Below are 19394 nucleotides of genomic sequence, written 5' to 3' on the forward strand. Positions count from 1 at the left end.
GAAGCATCTCCCCCCATCCCTAAGCCATCATCCCACAACAGACTTTTCCCCAGAACCACAGACACCTAATTCCCACTGCTTCTTGGTAGGTCTGACCAGCCTGGAGGACAACATCTGATTCAGCAGGGAGGGCAGAGGCAACGAACCACAATGCAGGGCTCAGCTTGAACCCAGACTTCACAGGTTCACCAATTCCACCTTCATTAGCCATGAAGGAGCTGCAGAGAGGGAGCCGCTGCGTTATGCCCAGAGGAAAGCTGATTTCACGTCACCTTCCTGCTCCTCAACCAAGATCAATACAACTTCATTTCAATTTACTGGCCCAGGAAGATTAATTCCACAGCATTTCTTAAGCACTAAGTACTATTATTACCAAAACTGCTCGAGCTGGGTTCTTTTTCCTCTTTGAAAAAAGGGCCTAGGGACCAATATGTCTGAAGGATTAAAAGTCACTTCAAAAACCAACATAAAAATAAGAGGGATTTGAGAAGCCCGACTGGGTCATTCACACTGCAGCACTTACACATCGATGGCCTGGCTGTCCCCACACCAGCACATCTCAACTGACTGCTTTAGGCTGACATTTATATTAACACTTTCAGGAGAAAAATCAACTTTTAGGTATCAAGTCTCCTTCCTGCCAATCAGCATGAAATTAACAGGGGAGAAAAGCCTTCTGCTCAGCAGAACTGCCCTTCATCTCCTACAGCAAGTAGCACAGGGAGCCTGCTCATATGTCACCATGTGTCTCTCGCATGGTGAGGTCCCAGGGGAGTGTGACTGTGCCCCAGAGTCCCCCACAGCTCCCAGGACACTGAGCCACGAACTACAGTGAGAGCTGCACCAGCTAAAAATTAAACTGTGTGAAGATGCAGATGCCCACGTGGCTGAGGACACTCCTGTCTCCTCACACCGGTTCTAGCCTTGCTGGGGGCTAGGACACAGGCAGTTTGAGCCTGACCAGTCCCCTGAAGCGACTCTCCAGGAGACTCTATGGACAGCACAGGGGAAGTGGCTGCAGGAGCAACCAGTGGGAACCCCCTGTTACATGGCAACGGGGCCAATTGCCACATTAAGCAGGGCTTTGGGGACATCAGTGTCAGGCTGCTCCTACGTCCTGAAGCTCCCTCTCCCCATCCAGCTCTGTGGGAATGGACAATATTCCAGCCTTTGCCTCCCTAAATGAATAAACCCCTATACAGCACGGAAGAAAGAACTACTGCAAGCCAAAAAAGCCTTGGTATTTCATACGGCCAATCCTCCAATCCTCTCCTGGAGAAAGGCATCAGCACTTCTAACATGGAATTTATAGACTCAAAAGCCAAATGCAATACTGGGGACACTTTTATCTATGACCGGATGAGACCCAGAAGACCCTGTGGCAACTTCTGACTGACACTAGGAGGGACAGCCAAACGCACAACTGCATTTGGCTGCATCACATCATCTCTCCCGCTTTTCTTCCAAGTAACACAGAGCTGGCAAATCGCTGTGGTTCTATCAAGCCATCTCCTTGAATAAAAGCTGTCTTGTTTGAAGCACTGATTATTTGTTGAAGGTGACACTCATGCAGAAAGGGGAACTTCACACTAGGAGACTCTTTACAGGCAAAAAAGACCCCAGTTTTCTGCAAGAGTGCAGTTTAAAAGGGCCTGAGCTGAAATCACTGACACACAGCAGTAACCCATCACCACTGATTTAAGGTGCATTTTTAAAGGGGTAACACAACTGCTGCACTAGAACCACCACCCAAAAGACAATGTTCTGATAAAGCTAGAAAATTAGTAAGGAAAACAAGAAATACTGTTGTTGAAAGGAACCTGCTCAAACTATATCACTATTTTACAAATATAGAAAGAAGTGGAATCTGGGCAGTGGAAGTTTTCAGATTGCCCAAGCATGATGGAGAAACACCCAGCCTCATTCCTAGCTCTGCTCAGTCTTCAAGAAAGTGCTTTTAAAAACCACAAAAGTCTTGTGATTTGTGGAAGGACTTGCTTCCATGAACTCAAAGCAGGACAGAAGATATGAGAAGGGACTGTAGGACTGCTGCAGCAGGATGGCTTGTTCAGCCTGGAGAAGAGAAGGCTCAGGGGAGACCTTGTAACAGTCATCCCTAGAATGACTAGGTTTTGCAGGCCTGACTCTTCTCTCGTGGAGTTACTGGAGAACTCCAGATATAACTACATTTATCACAGAATCCCATTTTCCATAGAATTCCAACCTGCTCTGGGTTCAAAGTTCATTCAGTTCCAAGCCCCTGCCAGGCAGGAACACCTACTAGACCAGGTTGCTCCAAGCTTGCATCTCTAAACTGAAATCTTTAAACATGGCTTTAACCTGCCAGAGAGGAGACTGAGATGAGCTCTTAGCCACAAGTTCTTCCCTGTGAGGGTGCTGAGGCACTGGCACAGGGTGCCCAGAGAAGCTGTGGCTGCCCCATCCCTGGCAGTGCTCAAGGCCAGGTTGGATGGGGCTTGGAGTAAGCTCCTCTAGTGGAAGGTGTCCCTGCCCGTGGCAGGGGGCTGGAACTGGATGAGCTTTACGGTCCCTTGCAAGCCAAAGCAGGCTGGGATTCTATGATTTTAGGATAATGAATTCTGTCCCTGGAACATCACAACTTCTCTGGGGAGCTGCCCTTTGTGTCAAAAAAAAATAGGGTAGGAAGGTGACCATCCCTCCAGCATTGCTTTCCTTCTCCAAGTGGCCACTTCTACAGACCATAAGAAAAGCACAGTTTCATTCACTGCCCAAAACCAAACCAATACAGATGCGGTCAGAAAGTGAACCAGTGTGAAACACCCCTGTGACTGCCACAGCACAACGCAGAGCCAGCACAGACCCTGCACCACAGAACAGCCAGGGCAGTCTCACCAGCCCATCTCAGGCCCCTCTGTGGCAAAGCAACACCTGAGCTGCCTGGGGGGACTTGGTGCACCCTTCCATAGGGGCAGCAGCCCCTCCAACCTAAGAAGCAGGGGACTTGCTGCAGACAAGAACACTTCCCTCCCCACTGCCCACTTCTAGACAGCCCTGTCTCCAGCAGCCCACTCCACGCCTGCCAGAACCACCAGTCCCCTCAACCGCCTGCAGGCAGGCAGAACAATGAGACTTCTGGATCAAACACAGACACTAGTAACTAAATAAATGAATAAACAAGAAATCTAAGGTTGTAACAGTGCTGCGGCTGCTCTGCAGCACACTGCAGGCTCCCTGCCACACTGCAGCCTTCAGAGTTGAAACTGAAAAGATGTTTTGAACCAGTCCCCTATAACCTCTCCACTGGTCCCAGCAGCACCATGATGCACACAAAGAGGAGACGAAAGTCACTGCCACTCCTTGCCAAGCCTTCACTTTGCTCCTTTGCACTATGAATGTAATGAATGGCTCTTTATTTTATAGCTGTACTAATGCCAGTGCAAAAAAAAACCAATGACCGTGGGCAAACACATCACCAGTCATTGACAAAAGCTCAGACCAATCTTGGGGAGCAAAGGTGTTGGGATCCCACAGCTGCTGGACTCACACAGGACATAGTTAGAAAATCAGAGCCCAGCTCTGAAGCAAGGTGCCTCCAGTGCAATAGCAGAACTGTGGTCTCAGCAGCATCAGGAGAGATTCTATTGATTTAGCAAGCAAGAAAAATTCAACACATTCTCATCCTAAGAAATAAAAGAAATTAAACTAAACTGCCTTCAGTCTCCAACTGAACAGAAGCTCCCATCACCCTTCTCCTGGCTCTGCCACTCAGAACTGAGGCTTCTGAACTGCAGGGCCCTCAGTCCAGCTCTTCTCAAGCTTGTCCTCCTTTGGTTTGAAAAGGCCATTAAGTTCTCTACAGCTTGTTGGAAGGCCACTCATCTGATCAGCAGTGGATTCGTAAAGTTCATTTGAACTACCTTCTTCTCTGCAAATAAAGTTTCAGTAACAAAATCAGAGATTGAAACAGAAGTAAAAGCAGGGGCAAAGCTGATCTTTAAGTAGTCTTAGAGGAACACACACCCTAAAGGAGCTAAAGGCATGTGGGACTATCATCTTCTCTCCCAAGCTGCTTAGCAGCTACATTAAACCCTTTGAACTCTGATACACTCACCACACTCAGAGTGCATCACACTCGGGTGTATTACCCAGCTGCAGGTTCCTCCCTGAAATGAGCAGGTACCAACGGCCCCTGCCTAAGCCCTCTCCTGCCCCTGCTCAGAGCCTGCCATGACTGAGGGTCCACAGCAGTACCTCTAACAAAGAACACCGTCTCTCACTTGGCTTGCTAAAAGGCCACCACTAAGACTTCAAAGCCTGGGCCACCATCTGCTCTTTGCAGAACCTCACCTTGATTTGTGAGCGCTTCTCTCAGAGCTGGGGTTATCATCTCTCACTTCCCACCCTCCTCCTTCCTCCCAGCGTTCTCTTGAGTCAAGCTCATTCCAACACCTCCTTCCTCGACCTCACATTCTCTCTGTTTCAAGACAAGGAATTACAACCATTTAGATCCAAGCATCACAGTTTAAACGCTGTGGCACAGTTCAGCCACAGACCTGCTGAGCTTAAAACTGACACAAGTGTCCACACGTTAATTCTTGCATTCCTGTAATTCTGCTTTTTACCCCTCTTCCCATCGGACTCTGACCTTTCAGTTTTAGATTTAAGACAGAAAATATACTTAAATAAATAAATAAAACACCACACCAGGAACCAGGTGGACTTGTTCTACTAACACAGCAACCAGCTTCAAGCAGCCTGGGCTAGTGGAAGGTAGGTCCGGGTAACTCCCAGTCACCCCGGCCATGACGTGCTGTGGTATGGAATACCGCCCTGGCTAGCCCGGGTCAGGCGCCCCGTCTCTGCTTCCTCCCGGCTTCCCCTCCTCCCTGGCAGAGCATGAACCTCACAAAGTCCTTGGTCAGGGTAAACATCACTTAGCAACAACCAAAAACATCGACTTCACCAACACTGTTCTCAGGCTGGAAGTCAAAACACAGCACTGTACCAGCTACCACAAAGGAAAAAAAAACATGACTGCTACTGCTGAACCCAGGACATTATCCACCCCTTATTCCATACCATTCACGTCGTGCTCAGATCCCACATTTTCAATACACCATTGCTCTCCCATATATATACATCCATATACATACAGACCAAGAGGAAAAGATCATTTTCTTAGTGCATGGACCAATCCCTATAATGCTGCCGAGTCCATTCGGTCCATGATGTTCAAAGTTCATTCTCTGTTGGGATGATGGCTGGAGGGAAGTCAGGGCCAGTCGCTGGTGACCTGGAGACATCTAGTTGATGGGCTATAAAAGCATTACACAGCAGGCAACGGCATACAATTGAGTTCACTGGCTGTTTTCCCCTAAAATCAAATCCCCTTGAGGTATACATCGGACTTCCCCATCTTCCCGCATTACCCACCAAGTATATCCAGGTCCCTGAGCAAAAGCAATCCCACGAGTGAGTTTGCCTTTACCTGAAGCAGGAATTACCCAGACTGTCTTCCCCAGCAAATTCTTCATATGCACCACGGGAACTTTGTCCCCCTCTACAATATGTAAAAGTTCTGACTGGGCTGGGCCAGCCCTGTTGGCAGATCCTCTGGTGTTGACCAACCAGGTGGCCTTTGGTAAGTGTGTATCCCAATGCTTGAAAGTTCCCCCACCCATTGCTTTCAGTGTAGTTTTTAACAGCCCATTGTACCGTTCGATTTTCCCAGAGGCTGGTGCATGGTAGGGGATGTGATATACCCACTCAATGCCATGCTCTTTGGCCCAAATATCTATAAGGTTATTCTGGAAATGAGTCCCCTTGTCTGACTCAATTCTCTCTGGGGTGCCGTGTCGCCACAAAATCTGTTTCTCAAGGCCCAGGATAGTATTCCGGGCAGTGGCATGGGGCACAGCGTATGTTTCCAGCCACCCGGTGGTTGCTTCCACCATGGTAAGCACATGGCGCTTGCCTTGGCGGGTTGGTGGCAGTGTGATATAGTCAATCTGCCAGGCCTCCCCATATTTATACTTCAACCATCGTCCTCCATACCAAAGAGGCTTTAACCGCTTGGCTTGTTTAATTGCAGCACATGTTTCACACTCATGAATAACCTGGGCAATAGTGTCCATTGTTAAGTCCACCCCTCGATCACGGGCACATCTGTATGTTGCATCTCTGCCCTGATGGCCTGAAGTGTCATGGGCCCACCGGGCCAAAAATAATTCACCTTTATGTTGCAAATCTAAGTCCATCTGAGCAACTTCAATCTTAGCTGCTTTATCCACTTGTTGGTTGTTCTGCTGTTCCTCAATGGCCCTACTCTTGGGTACATGGGCATCTACATGACGTACCTTCACCACCAGGTTCTGCACCCTGGCAGCAATATCTTTCCACAGTGCAGCAGCCCAGATGGGTTTACCTCTGCGTTGCCAGTTGCTCTGCTTCCATTGCTTCAACCACCCCCACAGGGCATTTGCCACCATCCATGAGTCAGTATAGAGATAAAGTACTGGCCACTTTTCTCGTTCAGCAATGTCCAGGGCCAGCTGGATGGCTTTCACCTCGGCAAACTGACTTGATTCACCCTCTCCGTCAGCAGTTTCTGCAACTTGTCGTCCAGGACTCCATACAGCTGCCTTCCATCTCCGATGCTTTCCCACAATACGGCAAGAGCCATCAGTAAACAAGGCATACTGCTTTTCACTTTCTGACAGTTTATTATATGGTGGGGCCTCTTCAGCACGCATCACCTCCTCCTCTGGTGACATTCCAAAATCTTTGCCCTCTGGCCAGTCCATGATGACTTCTAGAATGCCTGGACGACTGAGATTTCCTATTCGAGTTCGTTGTGTAATTAGTGCAGCCCATTTACTCCATGTAGCATCAGCTGCATGATGTGCAGAGGAGACCCTGCCTTTGAACATCCAGCCCAGCACGGGCAACCGGGGTGCCAGGAGGAGCTGTGCTTCAGTGCCAATCACTTCTGAAGCAGCTCGAACCTCTTCATAGGCTGCCAGTATCTCTTTCTCAGTTGGGGTATAGCTGGCCTCAGATCCTTTATATCCCCGACTCCAAAAGCCAAGGGGTCGACCTCGAGTCTCCCCTGGAGCTTTCTGCCAGAGGCTCCAGGTAGGACCATTCTCCCCAGCTACAGTGTACAGTACATTTTTTACATCTGGCCCGATCCGGACTGGTGCAAGTGCTACTGCATGAACTATCTCGCGTTTAATTTGCTCAAAGGCTTGTTGCTGCTCAGGGCCCCATTTAAAATCATTCTTCTTCCGGGTCACATGATAGAGAGGGCTTACAATCGAACTGTAATTCGGGATGTGCATTCTCCAGAACCCCACTGCACCCAAGAAAGCTTGCGTTTCTTTCTTATTAGTTGGTGGAGACATTGCTGTTATCTTGTTGATCACATCTGTGGGGATCTGTCTACGTCCATCTTGCCATTTTATTCCCAAAAATTGAATCTCCTGTGCAGGTCCCTTGACCTTACTCCGTTTTATGGCAAAACCGGCTTTCAGCAGGATTTGGATTATTTTCCTCCCTTTCTCAAAGACTTCTTCCGCTGTATCGCCCCACACAATAATGTCATCAATGTATTGCAGGTGTTCTGGAGCTTGCCCCTGTTCCAGTGCAGTCTGGATCAGTCCATGGCAAATGGTAGGGCTGTGTTTCCACCCCTGGGGCAGTCGGTTCCAAGTGAACTGGACACCCCTCCAAGTAAAAGCAAACTGTGGCCTGCACTCTGCTGCCAAAGGAATTGAGAAAAATGCATTGGCAATATCAATCGTGGCATACCACTTGGCTGCCTTTGACTCTAGTTCATACTGAAGTTCTAGCATGTCCGGTACGGCAGCACTCAATGGTGGTGTGACTTCATTCAGGCCACGATAGTCTACTGTTAGTCTCCATTCTCCATTAGACTTTCGCACTGGCCATATGGGGCTATTAAAGGGTGAGCGAGTCCTGCTGATCACCCCCTGACTCTCCAGTCTACGGATCAGCTGATGGATGGGAATCAGGGAGTCTCGGTTGGTGCGATATTGCCGCCGGTGCACTGTTGTGGTCGCAATTGGCACTTGTTGTTCTTCAACTTTCAGCAACCCCTGTCGTGGTTTAAACCCAGTCAGACAACTCGTTCACTCACTTCCCCCCCTTTCTTGCCCTCCCCCTGCTCCCGGAGGGACGGAGAGGAGAATCGAAAAGAATGCAACTCCCACGGGTTGAGAGAAGAACAGTTTAGTAACTAAGGTATAACACAAATCACTACTGCTACCACCAATGATAATAATGATAAAGGGAATAACAAGGGAATACAACACCTCACCACCAGCCGACCGATAACTTGCCCCCCTCAGCCCAACCAAGCACCGACCGATACCTCCTCCAACCCTGCAGACTCCCAGCCCTTCCGGCTAACTCCCAGTTACATCCTGGGCATGACGTGCTGTGGTATGGAATACCTCTTTGGTCAGTTTGGGTCAGGTGTCCTGTCTCTGCTTCCTCCTGGCTTCCCCTCCTCCCTGGCAGAGCATGAGGCTCACAAAGTCCTTGGCCAAACCAAAACATCGCTATCAGTTCTGTTCCAAGGCCAAAAGTCAAAACACGGCACTGCACCAGCAACCAAGAAGGAGAAACATGACTGCTACTGCTGAACCAAGGACATTATCCACCCCTTATTCCATACCATTCACGTCATGCTCAGATCCCACATTTTCAATATACTCTTATCTTAGTGCATGGAACAGTCCCTATAAAGCTGCTGCATCCATCTTGTCCATGATGTCAGGCTCCATCTCTTGTAACAGTCTTCCAGAGCAGGAGAGACTGTGTGCAGTGTTCACACTCGTGAATAATCTGGGCAATAGTGTCCATTGCTAAGTCCACCCCTCGATCATGAGTCCATCTCTATGTTGCATCTCTGCTCTGATGGCCTGAAGTGCCATGGGCTCACCAGGCTTAAAATAATTCACTGTCCCCTTAAGCAGTTTCTGCAGCTTGCTGCTGGGGACTCCACACAGCTGCCTTCCATCTCCGATGCTTCCAAAGCACTGGAGGGGCCCAGTGGACTAGATACTTGCCCATACTGTCCCACACACCCTGCCACTCATGACTGTCCAGCCTTGGGGAAAATCTCTTGGTCACCCTATATCGTCGTCTAACCCCAGACAAGACCCAAACCTGACTCTGCTTAACTTTTGAGATCAGACAAAATGGTTGTGGGTAGAACACAGTGTGTGTGTGTGCCAACATGCCGATCCCCATCACAATCAGCAGGCAGGTACCAAGGGTACCCAAAGGCCATTCAAAACCTTCAGAACTCTCAAACGATGCTGCTGTACTTGTCACTGGGGCTGGTGTAGCTGCTGTGCTTGCCGGCTCTCCCACCACCAGCTTCTCTTTTCCTGAGTCCAGCTCTTCCTCCTCTGCCTTGCTGGGAAATGCTGCGTGGTCTCCTGCATCCTCCTGGGGCTCGGCGGGCGGCTTCCGGGGGATGCTCTCGGCCGTCGCGGGGCTCGGCTCCTCCGCGGGGCTCGGCTCCTCCGCGGGGCTCGGCTCCTCCGCTGCCTTCTCCCGCTGCTCGGCAGCCGCCTCCTTGCTCTCCTCGACCGCCCCGACCTCCTCCACCGGCAGCCGTCCCCTCGCGACCTCCGGCCCCGCTCCCGCCGCCGCTTGGTCCCCGGGGCCGCTCTCCCGAGCCGGTTCGGCTGCCGCCGGCTCCCGGGGCCGCTCCCCCTCAGCTCCCCGCAGCCTCACGAAGATGGAGAGTAGGGCGAGGGCCAGGACGGTGAAGAGCAGCCGGACGGCCAGGTACAAGTCCACGGCCACGTCCGTCCCGCCCTGCTGCTGGAGCCCACCCGTATTACAAGCCATTGCCATAAAGCACAGTGAGACAAGAACCTTAGCCCAGGCCCCACACTTGATAAACACTAACACAGCAAATACCGGCTCTAAGTAAGTTACAACGGTCTGAAGCTGTGAGATCAACAAGAACAACTCTGAGAGCCAATAAATCAGCATTGTGACGAGTGACTATTAATCCAGTCAGATCTGTCGTTATCTCAACCCTTCGTGCCCCACGTTGGGCGCCAAAAAGAACTGTCGTGGTTTAAACCCAGTCAGGCAACTCGTTCACTCACTTCCCCCCCTTTCTTGCCCTCCCCCTGCTCCCGGAGGGACGGAGAGGAGAATCGAAAAGAATGCAACTCCCACGGGTTGAGATAAGAACAGTTTAGTAACTAAGGTATAACACAGATCACTACTGCTACCACTAATGATAATAATGATAAAGGAAATAACAAGGGAATACAACACCTCACCACCAGCCGACCGATAACTTGCCCCCCTCAGCCCAACCAAGCACCGACCGATACCTCCTCCAACCCTGCAGACTCCCAGCCCTTCCGGCTAACTCCCAGTTACATCCTGGGCATGACGTGCTGTGGTATGGAATACCTCTTTGGTCAGTTTGGGTCAGGTGTCCTGTCTCTGCTTCCTCCTGGCTTCCCCTCCTCCCTGGCAGAGCATGAGGCTCACAAAGTCCTTGGCCAAACCAAAACATCACTATCAGTTCTGTTCCCAGGCCGAAAGTCAAAACACTGCACTGCACCAGCTACCAAGAAGGAGAAACATGACTGCTACTGCTGAACCCAGGACAACCCCACAGCAGAGGGATCTTCTGAGAGACCAGGCAAGGTGGACAGCTGCTCAATTTCCTCAGTCTCCAAAGCAGCAATACCAAAAGCCCACCGGTACCCTTTTGGGTCAGTACCCTCTCTTGAGGTAGTCTATGCCGAGGATGCATGGAGCCTCTGGACCAGCCACAATAGGGTGCTTTTGCCACTCCCTCCCAGTCAGGCTGATTTCAGCCTCCAGCACAGTCAACTCTTGGGATCCTCCTGTTACTCCAGAAATACAGATGGATTCCACCCCTTGACAGCTTGATGGCATCAGGGTACACTGTGCACCGGTATCTACTAGAGCCTTATACTTCTGTGGGACTGACGTGCCAGGCCATCTGATGCACACAGTCCAGTAAATCCGATTGTCCCCTACCTCCACCTGGCTGGAGGCAGAGCCCCTCTAATGGTCGTCACAGCGTTGGACACTTAAGTCGTGGTGAGAGGGATTATTCTTCGTTATCACAGGAGCTGGAGTAAAATCAGCTCTTCCATTCCATCTGGGAAACTGCTCACCGGAGACTGAAGCCGTAGCTCTCATGGGACGATCAGTCTTGGCCCTTGCTCCCCTCTTCAGTTCACTCACCTGTTCCTCCAAAGCTGAAGTAGGTTTTCCATCCCACTTTGTCATGTCTTCTCCATGATCCAGCAGGTAAAACCATAGGGTACCCCGTGGCCTATACCTCCTGTATCTCCTCTCTTGAACAATAGGACGCCTTTTGTTAATAGCCGAGACGTGTGTTGGTACACGTGAGGAGCTGGATAAATCAGATAGATCGTCCCTCAATTGTTCGAGGTCCTGGGACAGTTTTTTCACAGCTGAGATGATGGAAGGGGTGAGGTTGTCTTCGAACTCTCGGAGTTTATGAACCATTTCATCCACTGTTAGTGGTACTATGTCATTCCAGGTTACTGTTGCCAATGAATGGGCATATGATGACGGTGCATTCCGTGTAAGTTTTCGCCACATGGGTCATGTACATTCAACTTCATCTGGATCTATAGGTGTATCCCCGTTATTCGGCTTGATGTGATAGAGCATCTCTACGATGGCCGATTCCCTCAGAGACTGGATGCCTTTGTCTATAGTAGTCCACTTGGCCGAACGACTCGTAACAACGTCCTTGTACGGAAACCTTTCTTTCAACGCTGCCAAGAGCCGCCTCCAAAGGCTGAGGGACTTTTTCTCTCTTGCAATTGCTTTGTCAATTCCCCCTTCTCTAGCAAGTGATCCCAGCTGCTTGGCTTCTGTACCTTCTAGTTCGTGACCATCGGCCCCATTGTCCCAGCATCGGAGTAACCAGGTGATGATGTGCTCCCCTGGTTGACGGGTAAAATCTTTTCGCATATTCCGCAGCTCGGTTGAGGTCCGAGGTCAAGAAGTTACCTCTTCTTCTTCTTCTTCGTCATGTGATGATGACTCCTGATCAGATTCTGGACCGGGTGGTGAATTCATTGGTTCTTCATCTCGCTTCACCCTTTTTGCCTCCTTTTTACTTGTTCTCTTGCTTACAGGGGCAACTGATATTGGTACGAATTGGTCCTCTGGTTTGGCTGCAGTGATTATCACTGTGGTTTGAGTAGCGACTGTACTTGTTGCTGGGGGTGGTGTAGCTGCTGTGCTTGGAGCTGGGGTAACTGCGCTGTCTGTTGCAGTTTAAGTTTGAGCAGCTGCTGTACTTGCCACTGGGGTAGCTGCTCTGTTCATTGAGGCCAAAGTTTGAGTAGCGACTGTACTTGTTGCTGGGGGTGGTGTAGCTGCTGTGCTTGGAGCTGGGGTAACCGCGCTGTCTGTTGCAGTTGAAGTTTGAGCAGCTGCTGTACTTGCCGCTGGGGTAGCTGTGCTGTTCATTGCAGCCAAAGTTTGAGTAGCGACTGTTGCTTTGCCCTCAGATCCGCCGACATTCTTTTCCTTTTGAAGGTGCTGGATAGTGTTGAACAAGGCCCTGTAAGCATAGGCCAAGCCCCAGCACGTTGCCATGATTTGTCCATCTCTGGTATGGCCAGAATGACCACACACCTCATTTAAGTGTTTTACTAATTCTTCTGGATTTTGCAGTTGTTCGGTAGTGAAATTCCAAAAGAAACAAGCTGTTTGAATCTCATGTGAGGTTGAGTGGGACCCCAAAGCTTGAAGCCCAAGAGTTTCATGGCTGCACAATAACCTCATCTCTCCACAGAGCACAAACCAGAGGGAACAATACATTGCCTGGAGTGACAAGCATCTATAGTTCCAGTTATCTGGGACAGGTCAGGGGAGAAAACCACATCGCTACCACGACTCAGCCCAGGATAATTGTCACTTCTGAGACTTTATGGGTATTTATTCTTTCACATCTGCACAAAGAAGCATGAAAGTCTAAATAATTACTTTGATATTTCATAAAGCTTGTAATCTGTCAGCTCCTTATGGCTGGTTTTGAAATATTAAAGGAGATATGAATAAACAACCACCCAAAATCAACTGAGCACCTTTTCTTTTCACAAATGGGCTATCGCCCATCCAAGCCTCCTTCATGCCAAAGACATCAAGAAGTTCATACAAACACTTCCAGTTTGAGTCCACCCACCAACTGTGGCCGTGACGAAGGAAACCACAGATTTCTTGTGGATCTGAGCAAAATTTCAGAAATAAAGGAGCCCCAGAAGAAAAAAGAAAGAGAAAAACCATCCAACCAACCAAAAAACCAAAACAACACAAACCAAGAGACTCAGAGGTTCAAGGGCAAAACAGTTCCTCGTAAGCACTTGAAAAGGAAGTAGGAGAGTAGACCATTTAGGGACAGAGGTTATTACCTTCCCCACTCATCTTGAATAAAACTCTGGCTCACACTTTCAGGGAGGCTGTTCAGGAAGGTGTTTTCTAATGACCAGTAACACAACATGGTCCAAACTGTTTCCATCTAATACTTCCTTTCAGTCTTCTGAATTTTTAGGCAGGATTTCATTGCTTTCTATAACATGGCAGAACTTCCCTCAAAGGCAGCGCTATAAAGTACCTGTCATTTGTTGGGTTTAAAAGCTCGTTTCTTGAGACGTGATTTATCAGCAAGATGCTTCAGCAGTAAAATATTAACCATGGAATCACAGAGTGGTTTGGGTTGAAGGGACCTCAAAACCCATCCAGCACATAGGGGGGTTCTGGGCTCAAGCGCCCACTGAAGCCGGGTCACGGGGAGCTTCTCATAGACCAGCACCCCCAAGTGCTTCTTCTCAGGGCCGCTCCATCCATTCTACCCAGCCTGTGTTTGTGCCTGGGACTGAGCTGACCCAGGTGCAGGACCTTGCCCTTGCCCAACCTCAGGAGGCTTGCACTGGCCCACACATAAGGAAGGAAGCAAGGAAGGAGGTATTAAATCAAGAGCTTCTCCTCCCACAGGCTACCATTTAACCCAGAACTAGGCCCAGCCATTCAATTGGAAAAGAAAGGCACCATCTGAGCACAGATTTGTGAGCTACTCAGAGCAAAATGCTATGCAGGATTTAGAAGTGGACACATCCTGGCCTGTCCGATCTACAATCTCAGGCCAGGTTAATTCTCCCAGAAGAACCAAAGCTGCATTATGGAGCACACAGAATCATCTCATACAATGGGTTTTGTTGGAAGGGACCTTAAAGAGCGCCACATCTGGTTCCAACCCCCTGCCATCAGAGTATTAAAAAGGCAGGGATTGACTGAGTACAAAAGAAACATCCTGCCCAATACAGCCTTCCGATACAGGAAAGGTCTGTCTGAACATCAAGGGTTTGCCTGTTGTGCCTCTTACAGCAGTGTCTGAGGAAAGCGTCTGAACGGAAGAACAAGGAAAATTGCCTTTCGGACAAGGCAGAAACACTTTTCGATACTCATTTTTCCTCACAGGGAAAATTCCCCTCCCCAGCCCCAACGGAAAGCCTGGAAGGAAAAGAATCAGTTGTTTTTCTCTGAGCTGCAGCACCTCACTTGTTCAGTTTGGCAAGTGACTGCCTTCAGGTATTTCTTGTGGGAAACAGAATTCACACCCTGGGAGATTTACTTATTTGCTTAATAAACCTTTCATATCTATTACTGAGGGTTTGAGTGGTGAGAGCAAATTAACTTGGCACAGAGCAAACTTCTCAAGTCCTGGGGATTTAGCAGAAAGTCCTGCAGTAAATCCAAGACAAATTACAGTCTTTCCATAACAAATCAAGCAAGCAGTGATAAGAGCCAGCTTTTCAGGCCCTAGAAATACCACACCACCAAAAAACTCAAGAGTCATCCTCTGGTCTGCCGGTAAAGGCAAAAAACCCACCTCTTCCCTTTCACTGCCACACAGGCAGAGCAACAGGCAGCAGCGGCAGCAGCACATAGTGCATGGGAACGCAGAAGCCCATTTTTGACAGGCCAAGAGCAGATGATGTCTGACACAGGGCACAGACACAGGCAAGGACCTCAGCATTCTGTGGGAACCTTATGAAGTTCAGCAAGGCCAAGGGCAGGGTTTGCACGCGGGTTGGGGCAATTCCACACACAAGTACAGGCTGAGAGAGAACGGACTGAAAGTAGCCCTGAGAAGAAGCACTTGGGGGTGTTGTCTATGAGAAGCTCCCCATGACCTTGCTTCAGTGGGCGCTTGAGCCCAGATCCCCTCCCTGTGCTGGGCTGCAACCTCAGAGCATGAGCAGCAGCTCAGGGAGGGGATTCTCCCCCTCTGCTGTGTTCTGGGGAGACCCCCCTGCAGTCCTGATCCAGCTCTGGGGCAACAGCACAAGAGGGACGTGGAGCTGCTGGAGCGAGTCCAGAGGAGGAAATGGAGATGATGCGAGGGCTGGAGCAGCTCTGCTCTGGAGCCAGGCTGAGAGAGCTGGGCTGGTTCCACCTGCACAAGAGAAGGCTCCTCAAGGGGAGACCTTAGAGCAGCTCCAGTGCCTAAAGGGGCTACAGGAAACCTGGAGAGGGGCTTTGGCTAACGGCCTGCAGGAACAGGACAGGGAATGGCTTTAACCTGCCAGGGGGGAGACTGAGATGAGCTCTTAGGCACAAGTTCTTCCCTGCGAGGGTGCTGAGGCGCTGGCACAGGGTGCCCAGACAAGCTGTGCCTGCCCCATCCCTGGCAGTGTTCAAGGCCAGGTTGGACACAGGGGCTTGGAGCACCCTGCTCTAGTGGAAGGTGTCCCTGCCTGTGGCAGGGGGTTGGAACTGGAGGGCTTTAAGGTCCCTTCCTACCCAAACCACTCTGTGATTCTATGCCAAGGCAGAGCTGTTGCTGCCCCTCTGACAAATCACACTTCAGGCATTTCAAAAGATTTCCCACAAATATACCTGCCAAACTCATCCTCCGCCACATCCAAATATGACCCACAGGACATACAACTGCCACTTCTCCCCTCTGATGTGCTCTCTCCAGGATGCCAAGGTGCCCATTATATCCATGTGGTTTCCATTTTATTACACCAAATACTCTTCAAAATAATATTGCAGAGGTGCAAAAAAAGAAAAAAAAGAAATAAAAGAAATAGAAGACCTAAACAGCATGCAAAATAGTATTCCCTAAGTTAACTGAATTGATCATTTTTAGCCACACGGCTCGATACACTCATGTGCCTTGGCTGAAAAATCACCTTCCCGAGAAGTTTCTACTCCCAGAAGGAAAATGACACCCAGAATATCCCAGTTCTGCCTGAACATCTTCCCTACTTAACCTCCCACCTTGTGGCCCCATCCATCCAAAGGCCTCTTAAAGTTCATGGATTACACCAATGAAGAGCTCAGCTTCCGGGGGGATGTTCACAGGGCTGGGCTCGGCTCCTCTGCCAGCTTCCTTCTGCTCCTCGACCTCCTCCACCGGAGCTCTGGAAGCAGTACTGCAGGGGCAAGAGGACAGAAGAAAAGCTGACAGTCCACGGCCACGTCTTGGCCCTGCTGCTGGAGCCCGCCCGTATTTCAAACCACTGCCATAAAGCTCTGAGACATCTGTCACTGACACCACAGGATCAAAGAACCACCTGAGGCATTGTTGACAAGAAAACAGTGGATTAGACCTCAAAAAGGCTGCCCAGTCAGGAACAGCACTTGGCTCCTTGCAAAACAGCCTGAGATCTGCAGTGTAACACAAATCACTAAACAATGATAATAATGATAAAGGGAATAACAAGGGAAGAGACCTCACCACCAGCCAACCGATAACAGGGAGCAGACTCCACCCCCCAAGCCCGACCAAGCAGCATACCTCCTCCTGCAGTCTCCCAGCCCTTCCACACAACGCAACGTGCTGTGGTATGGAGAACCCTGGCAGTGCACGTGGCTCACAAAGCATCTTCCTGCTCCAGGCTACAAACACTGCACTGCACCAGCTACCAAGAAAGAGAAAAATGACTGCTACTGCTGAACCCAGGACAAAGGCACAAACTGTAAGAAAACAATAATCAAGGGCTGGAGCCAGGACTAACAGAACCAGCGCTGAGGGAAAACTTTGGCAAGGCTGTCAGACAGAAAGCCTGCCTGGCAGCAATGAACACCACTACAACATTTCCAGTGGAGCTGTTAAATGGACTATTAAAGTTCATGGATTACACGAATGAAGAGCTGAAGTTGGTACCCACGGAGCTCTGGAAGCAATACTGCAGTAGCAAGAGGACTGCTAGAAAAGCTGACAACTTGTCCCTTAGTTCAGGCAAGAACCACCTGGGGGGTTCAGAAAACTGGATCAGACCTCAGGCTGCCCACAGGAACAGCACTTGGCTCCTTGCAAAACAGCCTTCCACAGGACTAAAACATACGGGGAGAAACTGGGACAGGGAGCAGACTTCCACGCAGCTACTCCTGAACCCAACAGAAGAGGAGAACCCTGCTAATGCACGTGGGCATCTTCCTGCTCCAGGTACAAAGCTCTGGCTGCCACAACCCAGCTGAAGAGATGCTGACAGCACTGCAGTTTGCTCAGCCCACAGGTGAAAGGCCCTGCCAGTCTTACACAGCATGGGATACTCTCACTGCTCTCAGTCACAGGGAGAATAGCTTTAAGCATTTGCAAGTGAGCACAAAGATGAATACTGAAACCTTGGATTGAGTAATCTGTGAATCAGCAAACACCCCAACAGCAAGAAAACCTCCTTAGAAGTAGCTGCTAGTGTCAACAGAAACACAAGCCCCAGACCCCCTCCAGTTAAGCACAAAAGCCTGAAGCAAAAAGCAGACAACGGTTGAAGCGTGACAGCTGAGAGATGGCGATCTTGGCAATCCCTTACCCCTCAGCACTGCCAGAGGAAGCGTCCTGATCAAGAGCAAATCTCATGGCATGTATTTTCAGCAAGTGTCCCTGAAATGGGGAAGGCCCCTGAGAAGCTCTCTCAGAAGCCAGGCTTTTACTCCTGGAACAGAAACCTCTGTGACTATGCCATAACCAGCTGGAAGGAAGTCTCCATCCACACATCCATCCCCACGTGGCAGAGTAACAGAAGGTCCCTCACGTTATGCTGAGGCAGCAGGTACTAGCTGCCAGCCAAAGGAAGGATGCTATTCAAGCAGACCTGCAGCTCAGCCTCCACAGGGGGAATCTTGCACTTTCTTTCTTTTGAAAAGTCAGTGCTGAGGGTTTTTGACATATACAACAGCATTTGAAAACCCAAATTCATGCAGACATGTAATAAGGGAAGACTTGGGCTGCTATGCAACCACCTCAGTCTGCGAGGGTACTGCACATCTGTGAAATACAAGTGGCTAAATGATCCTACCAACATCCCATTTTCCTGTAGTTCAACATCAGCCAGAATCCTCATGGATAAAACAATTCCCACATCACAACTCTAAAAATACATCTGCAGGGCTCCAGAGGGCTTGAAGGTTGCTTCTCCTAGCTAGAACATCCCTGCTGGGCTGGAGGGAAAGCTTTACAGCAGCTCATTAAACCACAACTCCATCTGCTGCACAGTTCTGCCAACACCATAAAGACTGATTCCCAAAGGAAACAAAAGAAAACTAACAATGTGCCTGTCTCCGCCTAAAAGTCACTCCCTTAGAGTTCAAAACTGGGCCATATAGTCACACTTTTACTCCTCTCTTCTGTGCTACTGTAACCACAACTAAAATCCAGGTAAATGTGATTTAAGCAGCCACCCAAAGCCCCACTTGCCAAAATCATAGGCCAGAAAGTATGGAGGAATTCGGCACTTCACCCTCTGAAGGGTGACACAGCCCAGTTCCATGCACACAACCACACCAACTGCTTTGCCAGCAAAGCCTTGTGCTTCACGCCTAGGCTTCTCCTGCATGTTTGTTCACAGCAGATGAGACATAATGGTTCTCTTCCTTTAAAACCTACCAACCCATCCTTGTTTGGCCACTGCTGATGGGTCACAGGTACTAGCCCAACTGAGCTGGGTCAGACTGACCCCTACACAGGGAGCACAGATCCAGCCCCAGGCTGCCACCAGACACTGGCAAAGGCTCTGCCAGTGGCAAAGAGGAACATCATTTCCTTGTGCAAAAGCTTCACTGCATTATTACAAGAAAATGGTTTTCACAATTACATTGAAAAAAATCCAGATGGTTTGGAACACGTTAGTACTCCATACAACACAGAAACAGTTTAATGACATTTTATAGCATCCAGCTCCTTCTGTAGAGCTGAAAGAATGCTACTTCTGCTCTCTTAGTGCCACTCTCTTCTGTTGAGAGAGCTTTTTGGAAAGATTGCATCTCACCTGCACATCCACAGCACCTGCCAAAATGCAGTCCCCATCCCATGCCAAGCCTCTGCA

This window comes from Pezoporus wallicus, unplaced genomic scaffold (assembly GCF_028554395.1).
Source record: "Pezoporus wallicus isolate ANWC-B61680 ecotype Strahan unplaced genomic scaffold, APGP_CSIRO_Pwel_v1 contig_8678, whole genome shotgun sequence".
Taxonomy (NCBI): Eukaryota; Metazoa; Chordata; class Aves; order Psittaciformes; family Psittacidae; genus Pezoporus; species Pezoporus wallicus.